Below are 22,617 nucleotides of genomic sequence, written 5' to 3'. Positions count from 1 at the left end.
GATCTCATTTCCTTCCCCCCAAAGTGAAATATTTCAAACATACAGACACGTTGAAAGAATTTTGCAGCAAACACCCATATGCCCACCACTTGAGTTCTACGACATTCTACCATTACCTAGGCATCCCTCTCCTCACTCATCAGGCCTCCCCATAACTAAGGGGACGGAGCGGGGGGCGGGCAGGGGGAGCGGGGGTCAGCAAGCTCAAGGTGGCATTCAAATGGCCATTCCCAAGGGCGCGGCTCGCAGGCCAAGGTCTTAGCATCAGGCCGAGCGGGGGTGCCTGCTCCGCAGCCTCATTTTGCGGACGCGGGAGGAGGAACCGGGCTGCGGACCGCGCGGCGCCCCCCGGCGGCCGACCCGTTCGGGGGCCGGGGGGACAGGGGGCCGGGGGGCCGCGTCCGGGTCGGCCGCGGGGCTGGGCGGGGTGGGGCGGGCCGGCGCGGCGCCGCACCTGCGCTGGGCGGTGCGGTGGCGGCGGAAGCCGGCGGCGGGCGCGGGGCCGCTACGTGCGCGGGGAGCGCGGGGCTGCGCTCGTGTGCGCTCGTCGCCGCCGCCGCCGCCGCTGCTGCGCCTTTGAGTCAGCAAACTCCGCCACCAGCTCGTCCGCTGCCCGGCTCTGCCCGGAGCTGCCGCCCGTAAGTGACAGGAAACCCGGCGGGGAGGCCTCCCCCGCGCCGCCGGGGTGGGCACCGCGGCCGGGGCCGAGCCGGCTGTCTTTTCCTTTCCTCTCCCGAGGCGTGGGGCCCTTCCCGCTGCTCCCAGGGGCCGCTCGCTGCGGGCTGGTGAGAGGTTTGGGTCTGCTGGGGCTGGAGCCGTGAGCGGCCGCCTTGCCTGCCGGGGTTGAGGGGGAGGAGGCATCGGTCGGCTTGTTTGCCGGGAGAGGGCACGCTTGGGAATCGATCCGGCTAAAAAGACACTCCGGGGAGAGAGTAGGGCGGAGGTGGGATCCTTGACGCCAGGAAAAGTGCTGAGGCACCTTCCACCAGGCCGGGTTGGGGTGGGTATTTTCTTATTCACGGAAGGGCAGCTTGGAGTTTAGAAACTGGGAGGGGTAGGCAGGGGGCTTTCGTGGGATTGTGGGATTCAGAGGAAGAAAGACCCGAGAGAAAATCCATGTTGACGATGACCAGGTCGGGTACCACGCGAAAGCAACAGCCTGTGTTTCAGTTCTGATGCATCATACTTCTTGAAGATGGGATGCGGTGATTGAGGGGGCTGGTCACGGGGACCTAGAGCCACGTGTCTTGCTTGAAAGCAGGGGCTACTGTTTTCTGCAAGGCACGTTTCCATGGAAGAATAATGGAATTAGAAATTGAGAGGAGGGAGGAGGCTTTCATGTGATCTCCTTCAAGCCTTTTATTTTGGAGACAGGAAAACTGAGGCCCCCCCGGGTGGGGCGCATTCAGCCAGTTGGGCGCAGAAGCAGGCCTAGGTTCTTGTGGATTTCTGACGCCCGCTGCAGCGTTCTTCTGGGTGGAGGTAGGCCTGAAATGCATGAACTCTCTCTTCTCCCCTGGGAGGGGTCTGGGCCAGAGGGGGTGAGTGCAGACGCTGGGCAGAACCCCACAGCTTCATCCATGGCCCAGGCTCAGCTGGGGCTCCTCAGTCTGAGACCGGGAGGTGAGTGAGATGCTTCTGCTACTTCTGCCATCTCTTCCAGGGATGCTTAGGCCTCAGGCCTTCAAAAAATAATTTTTTTAAAAAGGCGTGGTAGATTTAAGATTGACTGACGGGACTATTTTAAATAAAGATAGAAAATAAAATACACCCAGAAGCAGATATACATAAGATGTGAAGGAGGGAGGTGATTAGCACCTGTATTTCACGGGCTCACCCTCTCTCTCCTGCCGGTCTGTTCCCTTCTCACTTCAGAAGTGACTGTTTCACTCGTGAGGAAATCGGTGTTGAACGAGTGGGGACTTGCTCAGGTGACACTGGCCCTCACCAGGGGTCTCTTGGCTGACTGGCATTCTGCTTCTGCCTCCACCCCAGCGGGCTGTGGTCTGAACTTCCTCTTATTTTGCTTAGAGGCAGGCCTCCTGGAGCTTGGTATCCAAAATAAACACCTTCATTCTTTCCTATATAAAAGTATATTGATTGAAGACTAAGGTTTATCTTTAATTTTAGAGCACTCTTCATAGTATCTTTTCTCAGCCTTAGGGGCTCTCCTTCTAGAGGGTTCACTTTGTTAGTTTAGCCTTTGTGGGAAATGGCTTCTTTTTCCTCTTTCGGTCTCAGGGCTGTGGTTTAACAACCACTTGTGAGGGGTTTAGAGTTGGTTGAGACCAAGCCTTTGTCATCTTCCATTTCTTAGGGTGGCAAAGCAGGGCTCTTAGCCAAAGTCATGGTTGACCTCCATGGAGGGAATACCCTACACTTGGGACTGTTATCACTCACCTCTTGTTTTTCCTCTTAGAATCTAGTAGATCTGGATCAGCTCTTATGTTCTCCAAGCCCTGTTCAAATAAGAGATTGTATGTGGTAGTGGTTACAACTTCTGGTTTCGGACTCATTAGAGACGAACTCTGGGCGCAGTCATTTGCTGGCTGGGGTACTGTTAGCTGGGGACTTAACTCTCTAAATCTGATGGCTCCTTTATTCAGAAATTACGAAATGGTACTGATAATCCTTGCCTCCCAGAATTGTTCATAGCAATAGCTGACATGTACTGAGCACGGATATGTGCTAGACGCTGTGAAAAGAGTTTCTAAGTGGCAGGCTCATTAATCCTCACCAGGAGCTTCTTTTTTTTTTAATTTTTTAATTTTTTTTATTTATTTATTTTTTTGTCTTTTGTCTTTTTGTTGTTGTTGTTGTTGCTATTTCTTGGGCCGCTCCCGCGGCATATGGAGGTTCCCAGGCTAGGGGTCGAATTGGAGCTGTAGCCACTGGCCTACATCACAGCAAGGTGGGATCCGAGCCGCGTCTGCAACCTACACCACAGCTCACGGCAACGCCGGATCGTTAACCCACTGAGCAAGGGCAGGGACCGAACCCGCAACCTCATGGTTCCTAGTCGGATTCGTTAACCACTGCGCCACGACGGGAACTCCTCACCAGGAGCTTCTGAAGTGGATTCTATTTATATCTGGGGGGAAATGAGGCATCCATATTTATGCCTTCCGGAGTTCTCATCATGGCTCAGCGGAAACGAGTCTGTCTAGTATCCATGAGGACGCAGGTTTGATCCCTGGCCTTGCTCGGTGGGTTAAGAATCTGGCGTTGCTGTGGCTGTGGTGTAGGCCGGCAGCGACAGCTCAGATTTGACCCCTGGCTTGGGAAGCTCCATGTGCTGTGGGTGTGGCCCTAAAAAGACAAAAAAAAAAAAAAAAAAGATATTTGTGACTTCCCTAAACTCACAATTTTAACCACCCAGCAAGTGTGTCCCAGATTTCTGTAATATTGGGGTTTACTGTGTGCCAGGTGTGGTTTCAAGTACCATATTTATGTTAACAAAACTTGAGATACTGTTTTTAATACCCCCTCTCCTTTTTTCTTGTCTTTCCTTTTCTTTCATTCTTTTTTCCTTTCTTTAACAGATGAAGAAACAGGCACAGAGCTCAGGTCAGACAGTTAGTAAGTGATGGAGCCAGGATTTGAGCCAGGCAGCCTGGCTCTGGAACAGGTACTGCCCACCTCAGTCACTCCTGTGTGAATGTATGTCAAGGGTTTAGCCAGACCTCAATCAAGGGCAGCTCTTAATTGGCATTTTCATTTATTTTTCCCTGAGTAACCACTTCCTCCTCCCAGTCTCTGTGGAGGAGAGGCTTTTTTTTTAGTGCCGGAAAAAAACTTTCCAGAACTTTTTTTAGTTCTGGAACTGGTTCAACTTTGCCTAAGGTTATGGGATTCTGCATACATTTCTGTTGCATTCACTGTTATTTTTGAAAAGTTCGCAGCAAGGGAGTTCCCATCGTGGCGCAGTGGTTAGCGAATCCAACTCGGAACCATGAGATTTCAGGTTCGATCCCTGGCCTTGCTCAGTGGGTTAAGGAACCGGTGTTGCCGTGAGCTGTGGTGCAGTTTGCACATGCGGCTCGGATCCCGAGTTGCTGTGACTGTGGTGTAGGCCGGTGGCTACAGCTCTGATTAGACTCCTAGCCTGGGAACTTCCATATGCCCCAGGTGTGGCCCTGGAAAAGACAAAAAAAAAAAAAAGTTCGCAATAAGTCTCAGTGACCCGGGGAATGCAGACAAGTGGCTTAGGGAGGCCGTGAAGTCCCTGGAAATGTATGATTTTATACTCTTGCGCAAAAGTCTAGTATTCTGGGGCTGAGGATCCACAACTTACTTTAGATTCTTAAAGGGTCGCCCATGGTGGAAGGGTTAGTAATGACTCTTCTCTTCCAGTAACCTCATTTTACAAATGAGGCAGCCGAAGCCCGGGGGAGAGGCAGACTAGTTTAACATGAGCTACGCAGCCAAGTACAAGAGGAAAGGGGACTAAAATTCAGGTCTTCTGACCTCTAGTCTCATATTCGTTCCATCACACCCCCAGTATTTCTCTTTGGAATGAGTGGTGCCCATTCTTCAAATGCTGGAAGACCCCCCAATTCTCCCCCTGGGCTCCCCAGTGTGTGGAAGACCATCAGGGCTCCCTGGAAGCACCATCAAAACGCATCATCCTTTGGCATATAGTCTGGTGAGCTGAAGCACTTTACAGTGATTTAGGGTGGGAATCTACAATGCTGAAAGATAGGAGCCAGGAGGGTAAAATTTGGGGAGAAGAGGAGGAAAGATTCAGAACCTGGATTGGTTGAAGCACAAGAAGTCCGTTCTGGCCTCCTGGTAGAATGGTAGTGTTGGAAAGATTTGCTGAGATTGGTAAATTCAAACAAAATTCTGTGAAGTCTGAGATGTCTGTGTAATGTGCGAATCCCTGAAAAGTAAGGCCACCTACTAGTTGAAGCTTGATGCTCCAGTGACCAAATAAGACTAATAGGTCATTAAAAAAGGGGGGGGGAGTTCCCATTGTGGGGCAGTGGAAACAAATCCGACTAGGAACCATGAGGTTGCAGGTTCCATCCCTGGCCTCGCTCAGGGGGTTTAGGATCCGGCGCAGGCGTGAGCTGTGGCTTGGTGTAGGCCGGCAGCTGTAGCTGTGGTTTGACCCCTAGCCTGGGAACTTCCATATGCTGTGGGTGCAGCCCTAAACAGACCAAAAAAAGAAAAAAAAAAAAAAAAAAAAAAAAAGGGCTAATAGGTCCTGAGGCCTCTATTGGTTTAGGCCAGCCCTTTAACTTCACTTAATTTTTTACAAATGTGTTAAGTTTTCCTGGGAAAATAGACTAGTACGCATGGGCAATACATTTTGAAATGTATTGTTCAGCCAGACATCAAAATATGTTCTATAGGGCCAGGAGTAGGAAGTGCAGAACTGGTTCCCTTGTAAACACAGGAATGGAACATATGATTCAGTTGACTGTGGTAAGGTCTGTTGGAATAGTTGGCTGCCCATTTAGGAAAAAGGGAGATCCGTACCTCACACCATTCACAAAAGTAAATTCCACTTAGATCAGTGATTAAATGTCAAAACCAAAATGATAGCTATTAAAAGTATATACGCATATAAGATGGTTTTACAAACTAACTTTAGAGTAGGAAAGACCTTGCCAAGTTTAAGAAAACGCAAACTCTATAAAGGAAAATAGTGATCTAATGTCATGAAACGTATTCCTTCTATAAGCAGAAAGATGCCAAAACAAGGTTAAAAGACAGATGATAAAGTGCTTAAGCAAATAGTTGCAATATATATAGCGGACCTAAACTCTTAGGAATCAGTAAGAAAAAAAAATAATCCAGTAGAAACACGAGCAAAGACTATAGCAGTTCGTATATGTATATAAAAACATGTAACCTCATTAATAATCAGATAAGTGAGGATTAAACACCATGGTGAGGGTGTGGGAAAATAGATTGTCACCATACATGTCTGTGGGGAGTGTAAATTGGTACAAATTTTGGGAAAGGCACTTTGGCAGTATTTGATGGATCAATTCCTTTTCTGGGACTTTATCCCACAAAAAGACTTACCTCCTTGAACAAGGAGAATATTGCTATAGATGAGCTGATATGGAGAGTGTCTATTATAAAGTAATGAAAGCAAAGTGCAGAGAAGTAGGTATAATATAATCTCATTTTTTTTGGAAAAAGAAAAAGTCTGTAAGGCTATGCCCCTAATTGTAGACCGTGATTACCTTTGGGAAATGGAATTAGAAAGGGGATGGTAGTATGGAGAATTTCATAATAGATTTCTGTTTTTTAAAAAAACTTTTCAGGAGTTCCTGCTGTGGCACAGTGGTTAACGAATCCGACTAGGAACCATGAGGTTGTGGGTTTTATCCCTGGCCTTGCTCAGTGGGTTAAGGTTCTGGCATTGCCGTGAGCTGGGGTGTAGGTCACAGACGCGGCTCGGTTCCCTAGTTGCTGTGGCTGTGGTGTAGGCAGGTGGCTACAGCTCCAATTAGACCCCTAGCCTGGGAACCTCCATATGCCACAAGTGTGGCCCTAGAAAAGACGAAAAGAACAAACAAACAAATGTGGCCCTAGAAAAGACAAAAAAAAAAAAAAAAAAAAAAAAACCCCAAAATCACTTTGCAGTTTTGAAATGGTTTTAAACTATAGAAAAATGACCAAAGTAATGAAATCATGAGTATATAGTACTGGAAAAAAATTCTTTTTAATTATTTATTTATTTATTTTATTTATTTTTGACTGTCCGAGGCACTTTGAAGTTCCCAGGCCAGTGACTAAACCCATGCCACAGCAGTGACAATGCCTGATCCTTAACCGTTGAGCCGCACAGGAACTCCATAAAAGGGACTCTGAAGAATGCCTGTGCTGAAAAGCCGACGTAAAATGATGGTCTCCCCGCGTGTAGGGGAACCCCATCCTCTGGATTTCCAGGCAAGTATCCTTCTGCCACTCCTTACAAACATGCGCCCCAGTCTCCCTTCTTTTTTTTTTTTTTGGTCTTTTTGTCTTTTCTAAGGCCACACTTGTGGCATATGGAGGTTCCCAGGCCAGGGGTCTAATCGGAGCTGTAGCCGCCGGCGGGATCTGAGCTGAGTCTGCGGCCTACACCACAGCTCACGGCAATGCCAGATCCTTAACCCACTGAGCGAGGCCGGGGATCAAACCCGCAACCTCATGGTTCCTAGTTGGATTCGTTAACCATTGCGTCATGATGGAAACTCCCCTAGCCTCCCTTCTTGAACACAGGAGTTGTATGCAGCAAGGACGTTGCTTAATTTAGAAGTACATTTGCTCTAGATTGTGTGGTTTTTAAGCATTAAAGAAAAAACAGTGTTCATTTCTCAGTTTAGTTTTCTTTCCTGAATATAGCACAAAACTAGTCCTGTTACCCTTGGGTTGGTATTTCCTCACCATGCCCCCTCCAGCTCACCCCAGTAGATCTCTGACCTGGGCTTTCTCACTCTGAGAGTCCAGATCGCAGATCATGCACCCATGCAGTTAAAAACTGCACTCAGGGAGTTCCCGTCGTGGCGCAGTGGTTAACGAATCCGACTAGGAACCATGAGGTTGCGGGTTCGGTCCCTACCCCTGCTCAGTGGGGTAACGATCCGGCGTTGCCATGAGCTGTGGTGTAGGTTGCAGACGCGGCTCGGATCCTGCGTTGCTGTGGCTCTGGCGTAGGCCGGTGGCTACAGCTCCAATTCGACCCCTAGCCTGGGAACCTCCATATGCCGCCGGAGCAGCCCAAGAAATAGCAAAAAAGACAAAAAAAAAAAAAAACTGCACTCAGAAATCTCTAGAGAACACATTCTCCTGCAGAAGAGAACATAAGGGATGCATATTCTTCCTCTGTCAATACAGCTGGCTCCTTTATTGTAGAAATTAGAATGACTACGCATGCGCATGTCTTTGATCCCACCACCCCCAGATACCCTTCGGAGGATAAGAAAGGGAAGTCTCAAACTCCTTTCAGAGGCAGACTAGAAATTCCAAAATTCCTAATAGCTGGTGCCCTCCTTTAGGGAGTGCTGGATTCCCAGAGCTGGAAGAACAGAAAAGGGGAAGAAGGGAGGGGAATAAAAGGGGGTGGGAGAGGGCAAGCCAGACTTCGCCCAAGACCTGTCCTGTGTCCAGGCGTGTGATAAAGTCTCTGACTTGTTTCCTGGAATTTTTTTTTTTTTCCTTTCTAAGCCTGCGCCTGCAGCATATGGAAGTTCCCAGGCTAGGGATTGAGTCAGAGCTGCAGCTGCTGGTCTACACCACAGCCACAGCCACGCTAGATCCGAGCTGTGTCTGTGACCTCTACCAGAGCTCATGGCAACGCTGGATCCTTAACCCACTGAGCAAGGCCAGGGATTGAACCCCCAACCTCATGGTTAGCCACTGAGCCACAACGGGAACTCCCATTCCCACTCTTGATCTTTGGTATTCTCCATGCAATTTATAAAGGGCTGTGATTTGGGGGCTGAGTTATCACAGGTAGGTTTTTTTTCTTTCTTTTTTTTTCAGTGATATCGTGGGCAGCCCGGGCTTTGTCTCAGTTATTTATGAACTGGGAGGTAGATGTGACACTTCAGAGCATTTTAGCTTTGAAGCCAGTGGCACAAAGTTATTTTCTTCTCCTTTTTCCCCCATTTTGTTCCTACCCTTCTTTCCCATTTTCCAGCTCAGGTGTGCATTTTCATTCTTTGGGTCTTTTTATGCTTTCCAGACTCCACTAAGGACCCTGTAGCATTTGCCCGAAGTTCCCTGGGCGTCAGGAAAACAAGGAAGAACACAACTCAAGCCCTGGGGGCCCAGAACCTTATCCGACTGTCATCTCTGTGGGGCACTTGTCCCAGATGAACCAAGAAAGATGGGGCGGATGTCTCCTTCTTTTCAGTGTGTTCCTCTGCTCTTTAGATGTTAAATAGTAAAATTAGACTCTTTTACTAGTTTTGGAGAGGAAAGACTTTTTTTTTTGGCCACCCTGCAGTATAAGGAATTCCCAGGATCCGAGCTGCAGTTGTGACCTGCACTGCAACTGTGGCCACACCTGATCCTTAACCTACTGTGCCGGGCCTGGGATCAAACCTGTGTCCCTGGCATCAAACCTCCAGAGATGTTGCACCACAGGGGGGAAACTCCAGAGGCATTTTTTTTTAACCCAGGTGTCAGTTGGGGGTCTCCGATTCCTTCGAGCGCTAGAGAGCTAATTAACCGTGGTGAGAGCCCACCAGCTCCTCGCACAGGGAATTCCAAAGTCCTTCCAGGTTTTCTGCTAATTCCCGGAGGTGCTGGTTAGGGGACGGCTCTGGGCTTTTCCTCTTTGACCTCAATGTCAGCCCTGACGGTTTGATAGAGAAAAGCCCTCACTAAGGGAGAAGTCCGCCCAGCGCTTGCTCTGCTGGTGCAGGAGACAGCCTTGCGGGTTCCTGACCTTCCACGTCTCCCTCTCTTAGCCTCTCAGCCCTACCCCGTCCCCATCCCTTTCTTGTAACTCCATGGTCTTGTCCCTTTTAGTCCATGGTCCCCCCTGGTTCCTCTCAAACTTGTGCATCCAAACGGTTCAAAGGGCGCAGAGAGCACGGGGCTTTGTGCGTGGGCATCCATGCTCCGTAGGAATTAGGAACACAAAGCGCAGGGAGTTTTCTATTCCTGATGACTGCCTTCCCCTTTCTCACTTACGTAGCAGCTCTGCTTCGTGTATTGTGGCATTTGGGACAGCTGGGGACAAGGCAGCGGTTGGGAAGCACCGCAGGGTGGCGTTCCTGTGGCCCTGGGTCCGGGGGTCTCTGAGCAGGGGCTGTGGAGCCTTTCTGTCCACTGTCCCTGTGGCTGATCAGACCCCGAGAGTCTGGGTTCCATCTGCCCAAGTGCGTGGGAACATTCCTTCGCCAGAAAACCGGTCTGACCTTTGACAGGGAGGTGCAGACCGCGTGCAGCTCTTTTCAGCCGCCTCATTTCCCTCACGGTTGGGAATTCTTGAAAAACGGTGACCTCTGTTGTGAGAACTTTGCCCCGTCAAGTCTGTGGACAAATACAAGTCCGATGTGTTCGGATTATCGCCAGCGCTTTGGGCAAATAGTTGAAGGAATAATAACTTTGGCATTTCACCTCCTTTTAAAAGGGTTTTCTCTGTGTCTTATCTCAGCTTTCTGGGGTCAAGGCCGGCATTGGACACCCGTGGGTCAGTATGTGCCTCGGGGATGGCCAAGGTGTGCGCTTCGCCACGGAGGCTGTTTCAGAGCACGTTGATTTAAAATATTCTGCTCCCAGGAGTTCCCGTGTGCCTCAGTGGGTGAAGGATAGGGCGTGTTCACTGCAGCGACTTAGGTTGCAGCTGTGGTGCAGGTTCGATCCTTGGCCCAGCAGTTTCCACATGCCGCAGACATGGCCAAAATAAAAATTCTGCTCCTATAAACATTTCTATCCCACTTAAGACATCAGATGCATGAAGGGGACAGTGTTTAAAAAGGCATAGGTGCTCTGTGATTATCAGGAAGAGACCTCAGCATCTCCCCCCGCAGGGGTCTTGGAAGAGTCTAGACGATCATGAGTGGGGATGGTAGCTGACACAGTGAGCTCCAGGCCTGTTCCTCCACGTTTGCTCCTTTAATCTCTGTAGCAGATCCACGGAGGAGGCCGTTATCTCCACTTGACAGATCAGGAAACTCAGGCCCCGAGATATGAAAGAAATTCCCCTGGGAAGGGGCGGCCAGGGAGTTCCTGCTGTAATGCAGCAGGTTAAGGATCCAGTGTCGTCTCTCTGGTGATATGGGTTCCATCCCTGGCCTGGCACCGTGGATTAGGGATCCAGCATTGTCCCCGTTGTGGCCTAGGTCACAACAGCTGTGGCTTGAATTCGGTCCCGGCTTGGGAACTTCCATATGCAGAGAATGCAGCCAAGGAAAAAAAAAAGAATTCGCAGCCAGGCTGTTTGGCATTCATGGTGCCCTTCCTGCTCTGTTAGGGGACACTCCTTGCTCAAAAGTGACGTCTCCCTTTTTGCTGGTTCCTCAGAGGACTTGCCGGTTCTTCAGAGTTGAACCTGACCAGTAAGATCATGACCCCTGGTGCTGCTGTCCTCCCGAGTGATGGCACTTGCCTCCCCCAGTGGCAGTTCTTTGAGACCGAGGCAGTGAGCTTGGTGGGAAGATTGTACTCTCTGGCGTATTGCGATGCTTTTCCCTTTTGAAAGAATTCATCACTCAGTTTAAGAGAGGAACATTTAATACTGACTTTGTCTCCGGTTTATATGCCTATACCCTTTCCTTTTTCTTTTTGGCTGTGGCATGCAGGGGCTTGATGTGGGATCTCAATGCCCAGACCAGGGATTGAATCTATGCTGCGGTGGTGAAAGCACTGAGTCCCAGCCACTGGACCACCGGAGAACTTCCATTTGTATCTTTTTCTTATCTCAGCCCCAAACTCTTTTCCAGGTGCCTGAAAACTGTTCCATGTGGATGTCCACACCATCCTAGCTGTTCCTTCACCTTCTTTCTTTCTTAACTCTAAAAACGGGCCGCCTTCCCAACTTCTCCTTTCTGCTCATGACGCCGGTGTTCTTCCAGTCCCCCGGCTGGTGAGTCATCCATGACTCCCCTTCTTCCGTTGTGGTCTGTCAACAAGTTATTCTTGTTATATGCATATTTTTGAGGGCCGAACCCTCGGCATATGGAAGTTCCCAGGCTAAGGGTCAAATCAGAGCTGCAGCTGCCGCTCTACACCACAGCCAGAGCAATGGAGGATCCGAGCTGTGTCTGCGACCTCCACCGCAGCTCATGGCAACGCTGGATCCTCTACCCACTGAGCAGGGCCAGGGACCGAACCTAAGTCCTCAGGGATCCTAGTCAGGTTCATTACTGCAGAGTCCCAACAGGACTCCTTCTTTTCTTTCTTTCTTTTCTTCCTTCCTTTCTTTTCGTCCTTCCTTCCTTCCTTCCTTTCTTTTTCTTTCTTTCTTTCTCTCTCTCTCTCTCTCTCTCTCTCTTTCTTTCTTTCTTTCTTTCCCTTTTTAGGGCTGCACTCGCGGCATATGGAGGTTCCTGGGCTGAATCAGAGCTGTAGCTGCTGGCCTACACCACAGCCACAGCAACTCGGGACCCCAGCCACATCTATGACCTACACCACAGCTCACAGCAACGCCAGATCCTTAAGCCACTGAGCAAGGCCAGGGATCAAACCCACAACCTCATGGTTCCTAGTCAGATTCGTTTCTGTTGCACCACGACGGGAACTCCCCCAGTCCTACTTTCTTTTTGAAACTTCTTCCTCTCTGTTCCCCCCTTCCCGTAACCCTATTACCAGTGCTGTTTCTTTTGGCACATACAGTGATCTTTCCATTGCAAGTGAGCTGTTTTGTATCTGTGTCTGAACAGCTTAGGTCTTAGAACTCAGGAAGTGAGGGTGACATAACCATTAAAAACACACCCCTCTGGGAGTTCCCATCGTGGCTCAGGGGAAACAAATTTGACTAGCATCCATGAGGTCGCAGGTTTGCTTATGGCGTTGAATTGTCCTTCTCTGGTTACTCTTAGGGGGTCTTTTTGTAGCTAATGACCCTAAAGACATCTGTCATGTGAAGGTGCCACACTTCCCTCAGTAGTAAACTCCTTTCAGAAGACAAAAACGTCATTTCGGTTGTAAGGCTCTTGGCTTTCCCAGCTCGTATACAGACAGAATGCTGCCCCCGGCCTCACAACCTGAAAGCGTTTGAGACATTAAATAACTCAGTTTCTTGGGTGGTATTCTCCACCCCTTGTCATTTTTTAAGCATCTATTTCTTTCTTTCTTTCTTTTTTTTTTTTTAAATCTCTGGAATGGCTGGATATTGGTGCTTTTATTTTTTATTTTTATTTTTTGCCTTGTTTTACCTTTATTTTATTAAATTTTGTTTTATTTTATTTTTTAGGGCTGCACTGAGGCATATGGAAGTTCCCAGGCCAGGGGTCGAATTGGAGCTGCAGCTGCCAGCCTAGGCCACAGTCACAGCAACGTAGGATCTGAGCCTTGCCTGCGACCTACACCACTGCTCATGGCAATGCCAGATCCTTAACCCACAGAGCAAGGCCAGGAATTGAACCTGAATCCTCATGGATCCTCGTCAGGTTTGTTATCACTGAGGCACGACAGGAGCTCATGAAGCATCTATTTCTAACCTTGTAGCTTGGATGCCGTGTTTGATGTAGGGGGTACCCTGTGGTGAGTAAGAGCGAGGGCTTTCCTGAGGGTGGCTGTGTTTCGATCCTAGCTCCCATTTACTAGCTGTATGGCCTTGGACAGTGTTTCCTTGTTTGTAAAACTGAGATAATAAAATTTGTCTTGAGGATTAGATGAGAGAATTCGTGTTATAATCTTTGCATAGTGTCTGACCCCATGGTTAACAATCACTTCTTTTCAGTTGGGTTGCTGGTTTTGATTATGTATGGTGTACCTTTTTTTTTTTTTTTTTTTTTTTTCTTTTCTAGGGCTGCACCCGCAGCATATGGAGGTTTCCAGGCTAGGGGTCGAATCTGAGCTGTGGCCGCCAGCCTACACCACAGCCACAGCAACGCCAGATCCGAGCCGCATCTGCGACCTACACCACAGCTCACGGCAACCCCAGATCCTTAACCCACTGAGCGAGGCCAGGGATGGAACCCGCAACCTCAGGGTTCCTAGTCGGATTCATTAACCACTGAGCCGCGACAGGAACTCCATGAATGGTGTACCTTTAACGTCATTCTCCAACCTCATCCTCCACAGTCCAGAGGAGAAAGGTCAAGAGGAAGGAGAGAAAACACTAGAGGAAGACGCATGGCCTTCCAGTCACTCCACTCGGGGAGTTCTCCTGTGGCCCAGTGGGTTAAAGATCCAGTGTTGTCACTGCAGTGGCTTGGTTGCTGCTGTGGCACGGGTTCGATCCCCGGCCCAGGAACTTCCACATACCACGGGTGCAGCCAAAAAAAAAAAAAAAGACATTCCACTCTGCACTGTTGATGATCCTAAGCTTTCTTTTCTCCCAAGATGAATGAGTAACTGCGCGTGCGATGAGGTGGGCTGATGGGAGGGGTCCAGCACGTTGTTCTGTGGCTGCCCTCCCAGCTCACATGCTTGGGCCACTTAGAAACGTGATGGTGACACAGAAATGCAGAGAATTAGCTCGGACTGAGTCAGTCGGATTTAATTGACCCATTATTTGTTGGCACTTGCCACATGCCAGGCCCTCTGCTAAGTGCTAGGGCTCTAAGGCATGAATGATTTGGACCAGGTGCCTGCCCTCATGGGACTTTCGAGAGGACAGACAGTAAACAAGAAAATAAATCAATAGATGAAATAGTAACAGACCATGATACATCCTAAGGAGAAAATAAAAGCGCAGAGCATTCCTGGGCATGGGGGGTTTGCTCTAGTGGGTGGTCAGGGAAGGCCCCTCTGGGGAGGTGGAGTTTAAACCAGGACTTGCACAGTGGGAAGGAGCCACATTGGTGGGTTGGGTGGGAGAGGAGGTGGGGCAGCATCAGCGGGAACAAGAGGCACAAAAGGCCTGAGGGCTGGGTTCCAGAGCTGACCTGGTTGGGGTGACTGGACGCCAGGGTGGTGAAGAAGAGCTGGGGTTGGTTGGAGAAACAAAGGAGTGGGGTTTATAGGGATTCTGCAGATCCGGACCCTGTCCCCTGGACAGTGATTCTCAACAATTTTCTACCATCAATACACTTGTTGGGGGCGTGAGATGTGCTCCTGGGTGGCGGGGTGACGGGGAAGGCTGGGGGGTGTGGGATTTGTTATGAGCCCTCCATAATTGCAGTGTAACTCACCGTCTCCCCCTCCGCAAGTTGGGAAGCACTGCCCTTGATGACCCACTCAGAAGCCTTGGGATCTGGGAACATTCACGTCTCTTGCGTTTCCATTAAATTTTGCAGGGTTACATCGGCAAACAGGGAACAGGGAATTCTCTCAGTTGGTGAGAACATTGGCATGGGCATTGAAGGATGAGTCACTGTTTAATTGGATCACTGTGTGACCCATTTAAATAAATATATACTGTTTTTTTTCTTTTCTTTTCTTTTCTTTCCCTCCCTCCCTCCCTTCCTTCCTTCTTTCTTTTTTTTTTTTGAGGGCCGAACCTGTGGCATCTGGAAGTTCCCAGGGGTTGAATTGGAGCTGCAGCTGCCTGCCTGCACCACAGCCCCAGCAATACTGGATCCGAGACACACGTGCAAGCTATGTTGCAGCTTGTGGCAACGTCTATCCTTAACCCACTAAGCAGGACCAGGGATTGAATCCACATCCTCATGGATACTAGTCAGGTTTGAAACCATTGAGCCATGATGGGAACTTCTATACTGTTTTTTGAATAGAAAAGTTATTCACATTCTTTTGAAGTTATTTAGAAATGCCTTTGGAGACGTCCTTTAAGATGTTAATGCATTTGGATGTTCTTTTGGGAAGAGTGGCATGGGGGTGGGGAGAAGACAGCTTCAGGAGTCCTCAGGGTGAGTCTGGACCACACCATGTGCCTCTGGGTGGTTGTTGAACCTGTCGTTGGCTTGGGAGGCTGACGTCTGCAGAATAAGATCAGCCCTGTGCTGCCTGATTCACTGTCAGGGGACAGTGCTTTATCAACTGCAGAGCACCCAAAAATCAAAGGTACTTTGAAAATTAAAATTTGTTTGCATACATTATGGCCAATAGCACATTATGGCCAGGATGTAACCCCTGACCATCGAAAAGAACTTTCCACTGCTTGTAGATATCTGGTCTCCACAGTCATCCAGAGCTAACTTTGCAGTAGGAATGGGCTTCCCAAGTATGGTACAAAACCTTGAAGCCATAAAGAAAGGGTTGGGAGTTCTTGTTTGTGGCTCAGCGGGTTAAGAACTGGACTAGTATCCTTGAGGATGTGGGTTTGATCCCTGGTCTTGCTCAGCAGATTAAGGATCTGGCGTTGCTGCAAGCTGCTGGTGTAGGTCGCAGATGTGGCTCAGATCTGGTGTGGCTGTGGCTGTGGCTGTGGCATAGGCCGGCAGCTGCAGCTCTGATTTGACCCCTAGCCTGGGAACTTCCATATGCCACAGGTGCGGTCCTAAAAGGAAAACAAAAAAAATTGATAAAATTTATCACCTGGAAAGAGTCGGTGTAGCAAAACCCCTGTATGCAAAACAAAAGACTGATTACAAACTGAAAAAATGTATTTGTCCGTCGTCATGTTATGTATTAAGGGTTAATTTCCCTAATATATAAAGAACAAATCAATTAGGAAAAGAACAGGACTCCATAGGAAAATGGTCAAAGGAAATGAACAAACAGTTCCTATAAAATAAATTAGCAGCTCCTAAACACATGAAGACTTGACCTTACACATAATTTTAAAGATACCAGTTGAGGGAGTTCTCTGATGATTCAGTGGATTAAGGATCCGGCATTGTCACTGCTGTGGCTGTGATTACTGTCGGGGCACTGGTTTGATCCCTGGCCCTGGACATTCTGCATGTCACACGCGTGGCCAAAAAAAAAAAAAAAAAAAAAAAAAAATATATATATATATATATATATATATATATATATATATACACAAAACAAAAAATATAAAATAATGGTTGAGGTGGGGATTGAATTGAATGCAGTAGATTCATTCGCATTGTTGTTTGATAACCCAGATTATCAAACATCTTTGCTGTCCATCATGTAGTATCACTGTCACTGGGGATACTCCTTCAAAGAGTTCTCAGTTGATTTAGGGGCACAGAACTAATGTACCCCTCAAGGAGAGACCTGTGGAAAATGACCACATAATCAAGCCTTCAGGGGCTGATGCAGCTGAAGTATGATGGGGGCCACTGTGTTCAAGGTTTATAGGCAAACGTTGTGGAAGGGAGAGTAACCGTGTCAAAGAGATCCCTGCGAGTGTGTCCCCCTGCATGGCAAAAGGGACCTTGCAGATGTCATCAAGGGCCTTGAGATGGGGAGCATAGCCTGGCTTATCCAGGTGAGCCCAGTTTGATCACGTGGGTCCTTGAAAGCCGAGCACCTTTCCCAGCTGTGCCCAGAGCAGTGGGACCGCAGAGGAAGGGTCAGAGAGGCGGTGTGTTGCCGGCAGTGAAGATGGAAGAAGGGGCCATGAGCCAAGCCTCTGGCACCCAGGAAAGGCCAGGAAACAGATTCTCCCCTAGGGCTTCAGGAAGGGCCTCAGTTTTCTAATCTGGAAAATGGGGATGCTAATAATGCCTCCTCCAAGGGCCATTGTATAGAGGAAAGAAGTGGATGTGTATAAAGTGTTCGGAGTAGTTCCTGGCCAGCCTAAGGGCTGTGGGAGTGTTTGCTGTTGACATTGTGCCCCAGTGGGTGGGTAAGGCCAAGGCAGGCAGAGAGGGGAGTGTGGGGCGGGGCAGGGGGCGGGGTGGGGAGGGCTCTCAGCTGAGTATAGCAGCACTGGTGGGGCGGGGGCGGAATATGGGGCTGTTTATCCTGAGTGGCCTGACCTCTAACCCCGGTGATCACACCTCATCCCCCCGTTTTTGCTCCCCAGGCCATTCTGCAGGTGGGTCTGAATTCAGGGGCCACCAACCAGTACCTGGCACTAGACTGCCACAGCTCAGTGACTCCAGAGAGAAAACACTGTAATGCAGTATAGTGTCTCTAAGGGCTCTCCCGTGTGGACACTCAGGGTGACCTGCTTCTCTGAAGCCAGTTTTCTGCCTTTGCTGTGTGCCCACGGAGAGAGGAGCAGAAACCTCAGTTGTGTGGCTTTGGTAGGTCCGCAGGGGCTGGTGACGGCTAGGCCTGCCCTGTGGTCTTTCAGAAGCCATTGCAAGCTGTGGCCTCTCAGCAGGTAGAGCTTTTCTTGAGCAGATGAGCCCGCAGACTCCTCGGGGTTCTGGGCGGGCACTTGAGGCACAAATGGGAATCTGGATTTCCCAGGCCGGAGACCCTTCCCCGCGTGTTCTCCCTCACAGCTGCTCCCCTTCCTCTGGCCAACTCCGGGATGCCCAGGGCCCCTCACGGGTCTGTTCCTGAAATAGGGGACCTACCCAGTGGCAGGTGCTGTGCCAAGCAACCCAGAAAAACTAGTGATGAGACAGACACAGTGCCTGCCGGCTGTGGTGGAGTCACAACAAGCAGGAAACAAAAACGCATGTGATGTCAGCTTTCGGGTGCACGGTCATGACTGTGCCAGGGCCAAGTTGTGATTTTATAAGGCGGCCTTTGGTTGATCAGGACGGAGGCCTCCCTGTGAAGTGGGGGCCAGAGCGGGTGGTCTCCTTGGTCTCGGGCGGTGGTCTGAGAGGGCTTTGCTTTCCCTTTCCCGCAGCCGCGTGGCGGGGCCTCGCTTCCTCTCCTCTGCCTGGGCTGACAGCTGGCAGGTGAGCCTGGTGCCCAGGTGTGCTCCCTGGACGCCAGGCTTCATCCCGGGCCGTGCTCAGGCTGGGGAGAGAAGCTTTTGCAGCGAATGGCAGAAGCTTTGCGCACTGTTGACTTTGTATTCACATTGCCAGGAGGAGTAAGTGGGGGTTTAGGATCAGGGTGACAGAGTAGTTTGAGTTGCTTCAAATGCTGTCTTGGGGACTCAAGATGCCTGTGGCCGTGCTTGGGTCTGGCTGTGGGTTTACTTCATTCAAAGTGTAGGCTCTACACAACCCCGAGCATTTTCCCGTTACACTCGTCCAGGGCCCATGAGAGCACAGTTTAGTATAACATTCCTTCCTCTTCCTTTGTCATTGTATGGATTTATTTGCTTTTTAGGTCTGAAACCTTGGCACATGGACGTTCCCAGGCAAGGGGTCTAATCGGAGCTGCAGCTGCTGCCTACACCACAGCCACAGCCACGCCAGACCTGAGCCGCATCTGCCACCTACACCACAGCTCATGGCAACGCCGCATCCTCAACCCACTGAGCGAGGCCGGGGACTGAACCCTGGGTCCCTCATGCATCCTAGTTGAATTTGTCACCACTGAGCCACCACGGGAACTCCTTCCTCTGTCCTTTTACAGCCGAGGCAACAGAGTTGGCAAGGGGCTCTCCCTGCAGGTGGCAGCTGACTGGGGCTCAGAGCCGCCTTGCCTCCTTTTGCCCAGCACACCGTCTCTCTCAGGAAGGGACCTACGGTTACGTTAAACAAAAACGTGGAGCATGTACACAGGGATTACAATGTGGAGGTTGTTGACTGAAAAAAAAAAATCCGCACAGCTGAAAGGTTGAGAATGATGTTTTATTCGGTGAACAGAGCTGACTTAAGTCTCTCAGAGAAGCCCTAAGGGTCTGCTCCGAGGAGGTGGAGGACGAGCCAGGATATAGATGGGAGTTTTTGCAACAAAGACCAGGTGGTCAGGACATCCGAAGATTACTGTGAAAGAAAGCCAGTTGTTTCAAGATAAGGAATGCCATGCTTTTCTAAGTATGGGACGATGCAAGAGTCTGGGCTCACTGAAGTCATTCCTTTGAAATGCACCTCAGCTCTCTGGGGCCAGTGTCCTGAGCTTTCTCCTCCTGAGTCCCCTCAGGGGGCACAATGGCTGATGGCTTGATGGCAGGCATCCTGTTTCTATCCTGAGTTCCCTTAGGGTTTACTGCCTGCTATAGTGTGATGGCTTGACAGCTGCAACATCCTTTGTGTATTGACATTGTGTGTGTGTGTGTGTGTGTGTGTGTGTGTGTGTGTGTGTAGAAGAGGCAGGAAGCGGCATCCGTGTTGGCAGCATTTTGGGGATTCTCTCTTTCGCTCCTTCCTAAAGGGCTAACTAGAAAACCACCTAGCAGATACCTGATGATTAAATTTTTTTTTTTTTTTAATTTCACGGTGGTAAGAGCACTTAACATGAGATCTGCCCTCTTAGTGAAATTTTAAGTGAGCGATACTGTATTGTTAACTAGAGGTGCGAGGTGGTAGGGCAGACTTCTAGTATTTATTCATGCAGCAGTGGGGAGAGCCCTTAGAGACATCTGGCAGATACTTGATCTTGTTAGAACCTGTGGGTGGAATGCCCTCCCCACGGTTTCACTTACCGGAGGCACTTTTCTTGGTCAGGAGGTTGCCTAACTGGGCTCCTCAGGACCGTTTGGCCTGTCTGGTAGGACCTGCCGTGTCGATGAGTCTCAGAAAAGAACATGCAGAGGAATTATATACCCGCAGGGCCCGCTCTGGTAGGAGCAGGGAGCAGGGCGTTTCAGCCCTCTGTGAGTCGGGGGCTCTGCCAAGCCAGGGTTTTGTTACTGTCCCCCTTTCCCCGAATAGTCGTGAAACAAAACTCCACCTCTTTCTTGACTCCTCTTTCTCTCTTGAAGCTCCTTGTTTACTTGGGGCATAAAAATAAAAACATCATGAGGAGTTCTGGTTGTGGCGCAGCGGAAACAAATCCGACTAGCATCCATGAGGATGCGGGTTCGATCCCTGGCATCTCTCAGTGGGTTGAGGATCCCGTGTTGCCATGAGCAGTGGTGTAGGTCGCAGACGTGGCTCAGACCCCGCGTGGCTGTGGCTGTGGCGTAGGCTGGCAGCTGCAGCTCCCATTTGACCCCATGTACTGCGGGTATGACTCTAAAAAGCAAAAAAAAAGAAACAAAGAAACCGAGCCTGTCATCGACGGATAATCAAGCTCTGAGCCCCTAGAACCTTACTTTTCAACAGGTAGCAAATACAATTTTCTTTTTCCTTTTTTCAATCATCTTAGCCTAAAATAACTTGCCTGTGGATAGTCCATTTTCATAAAGGACTTACATTTTCTACTGGTTTAATGTTTGTGTATTTAGGAGGGTGTGTAATATGGGATATGGTGCTGTGACTTGCTTAGAATATATTGTTCTGACACTCTCGGGCTTTTCCTTTGACAGTGACTTGTGAAGAAATGCTGAGATTCGATAACGTGTGTGTGTGTGTGTGTGTGTGTGTGTGTGTGTGTGTGTGTAGCTTCCTTTATCTCAGCTGCTTTCAGTTTCATAGTTGAGTGTTTAAAAACCTAACCTGTGAATGGCCAATGATTTTGCTTAAGTATTTTAAGAAGAAAGATAGTCAAGGAAGGGACTAGAAAGCAGATTAAAAGAGCTGGAAAAATAGTCAATCGGAAATAAGCCATCGATAGTGAAAAGGGTCAACCAGACTGAATCGGAAAAGCAGTGTATTGTGAACAATATACAAAGTGGGTTAATGGAGAGGCCATAGCGCCCACTGGCCTCCTCCAGGTGCGAAGGTGCTGCCGTGTCTGCCTCGCACTGTGAGGCTTGCTACCTGCGGTCCTCTTCCAGTTCCCAAAAAGGCCCCTGCCCCAGCGTCATTGTCCCCCTCCGAGTGGGCAGCTGGCATGGAGCCCACACATGGCTGGACCCTGGGCGCCTGTGCTTCCTGCCTGCGGTGCCCGAGCGCCTGGGTGATTCCCAGCACGGTTTCCCCGCATTTACTCCTTCCATGGGTGTGACGGTGTGTGGAGGACCCATTAAGTGCCTGGCGCTGCGATCGAGGCCAGAGATCTCTATTTTTTTGTTTTCCCCCCCTTTTTGGCCACCCCGAGGCACACGGAGTTCCGGGCCAGGGGTCAGATCCTTTCTGCAGTTGCCACCTAAGCAGCAGCTGCTGCGGCAAACCAGATCCTTAACCCACTGGGCTTGTACCACAGCGGGAACTCCGAGGCCAGAGGTCTTAAATAAACAACCGTGAGGAGCCTACAGTCTGGCAGGGGAGACAGATGTTAACTCAGTACTTAAACAAACAGGGACCCAGATGTCACTGGGATGAGAAGGGAGGGAGGCCATGGCGCCGGGGAAGAGTGACCAGGGGGCTTGAGGCTGCTGCAGGGAGGTAGAGCTCCCGGAGACAGTGAGAGTGGAAGGGAGATTTGCAAAGTGAGTAGAGGTTATCCCGTGACAGATGGATTCCCATTCCAGCCTTGAGCAGATTGGTGACCTTGGGGTGGTGACCTTGAGCAAGTTGACTTCCCCTCCCTAGGCCTTAGTGTCTGCTTCTCTGGGAACTGGTTGGTTGTGAGAATTCAGTGAAGCAATACCCATTATATCCTCTGCATACCACCAGCATAGAGTTGCTGCTCCTAAACGGTAACTTTCTATTACTGCCTGCTTTCTGTTTAGTTTACTGGAAACTGCGAAAAGGCATTTAAATCTTTCCTTGTTCTGGTTCGCAGGAGCCACTAAATAACGGAGAATAGTTAACTTGGAAAGTGGAAGTGAAGGGGAGATTTAATGGTGGCCTTGAGCATCTGCCATGTGGGAAAGGCTCTTATAGAGCCCCTGGGGTGAAGTCACCCTCTGAATGGGGCTGCCTTGGAAGCGGTGGGAAGGTTCTAGGATTTCAAGACACACGTATTACTAGATCACGACTCATGTCAATCATGAATAGCCAGGCTAATGTATATTTTGTGTTCTAGTGACATATTGTTTGCTTAATGATTTTTGCTGCAGTGTTTGTCGCATGTGTGGCTATCTCTCATAGCTAAATGTGCAGAGGTCCCTGTGCCTCCTTTGAGAAAGGCGAGTCTTGCTTTTCTCTCTCTGACCTGTAGAGATGTACATGCATATATTCCAGTCCAGCTTTTTACTAGAGTCCTACAGTTTTTTTGCAGTGTCTGTTGTCTTTGCATTTTGAAGAAAAAGGTACCAAGAATTCATTGCTGTGGTGTAATGGGATTGGTGGCATCTCTGCAGTGCCAGGGCATCTTGATTCCTGGCCTGGC

The 22,617-nt window shown here is 49.5% G+C and overlaps 1 protein-coding gene across 3 annotated transcripts in view; it reads left to right on the top strand.

The window, feature by feature from the left end:
- SNX10 (sorting nexin 10) overlaps window positions 467–22,617 on the top strand; it is a 78,409-nt gene continuing 56,258 nt past the window's right edge. Inside the window, exons 1-2 of one of the 3 annotated variants that reach the window (XM_003134848.5) lie at window positions 756–785; window positions 1,375–1,482. The gene's annotated coding sequence lies outside the window, so the exon portion shown is untranslated. Of the gene's footprint in view, window positions 639–674; window positions 786–1,374; window positions 1,483–22,617 lie in introns of those variants that run through there. The other 2 variants (XM_021079049.1, XM_005673306.3) reach the window with 2 other exon arrangements.

This window comes from Sus scrofa, chromosome 18 (genome assembly GCF_000003025.6).
Source record: "Sus scrofa isolate TJ Tabasco breed Duroc chromosome 18, Sscrofa11.1, whole genome shotgun sequence".
Classification (NCBI taxonomy): domain Eukaryota; kingdom Metazoa; phylum Chordata; class Mammalia; order Artiodactyla; family Suidae; genus Sus; species Sus scrofa.
Note: the sequence above shows the minus strand (reverse complement) of the source record. Positions and strands in the feature narration are given on the sequence as shown.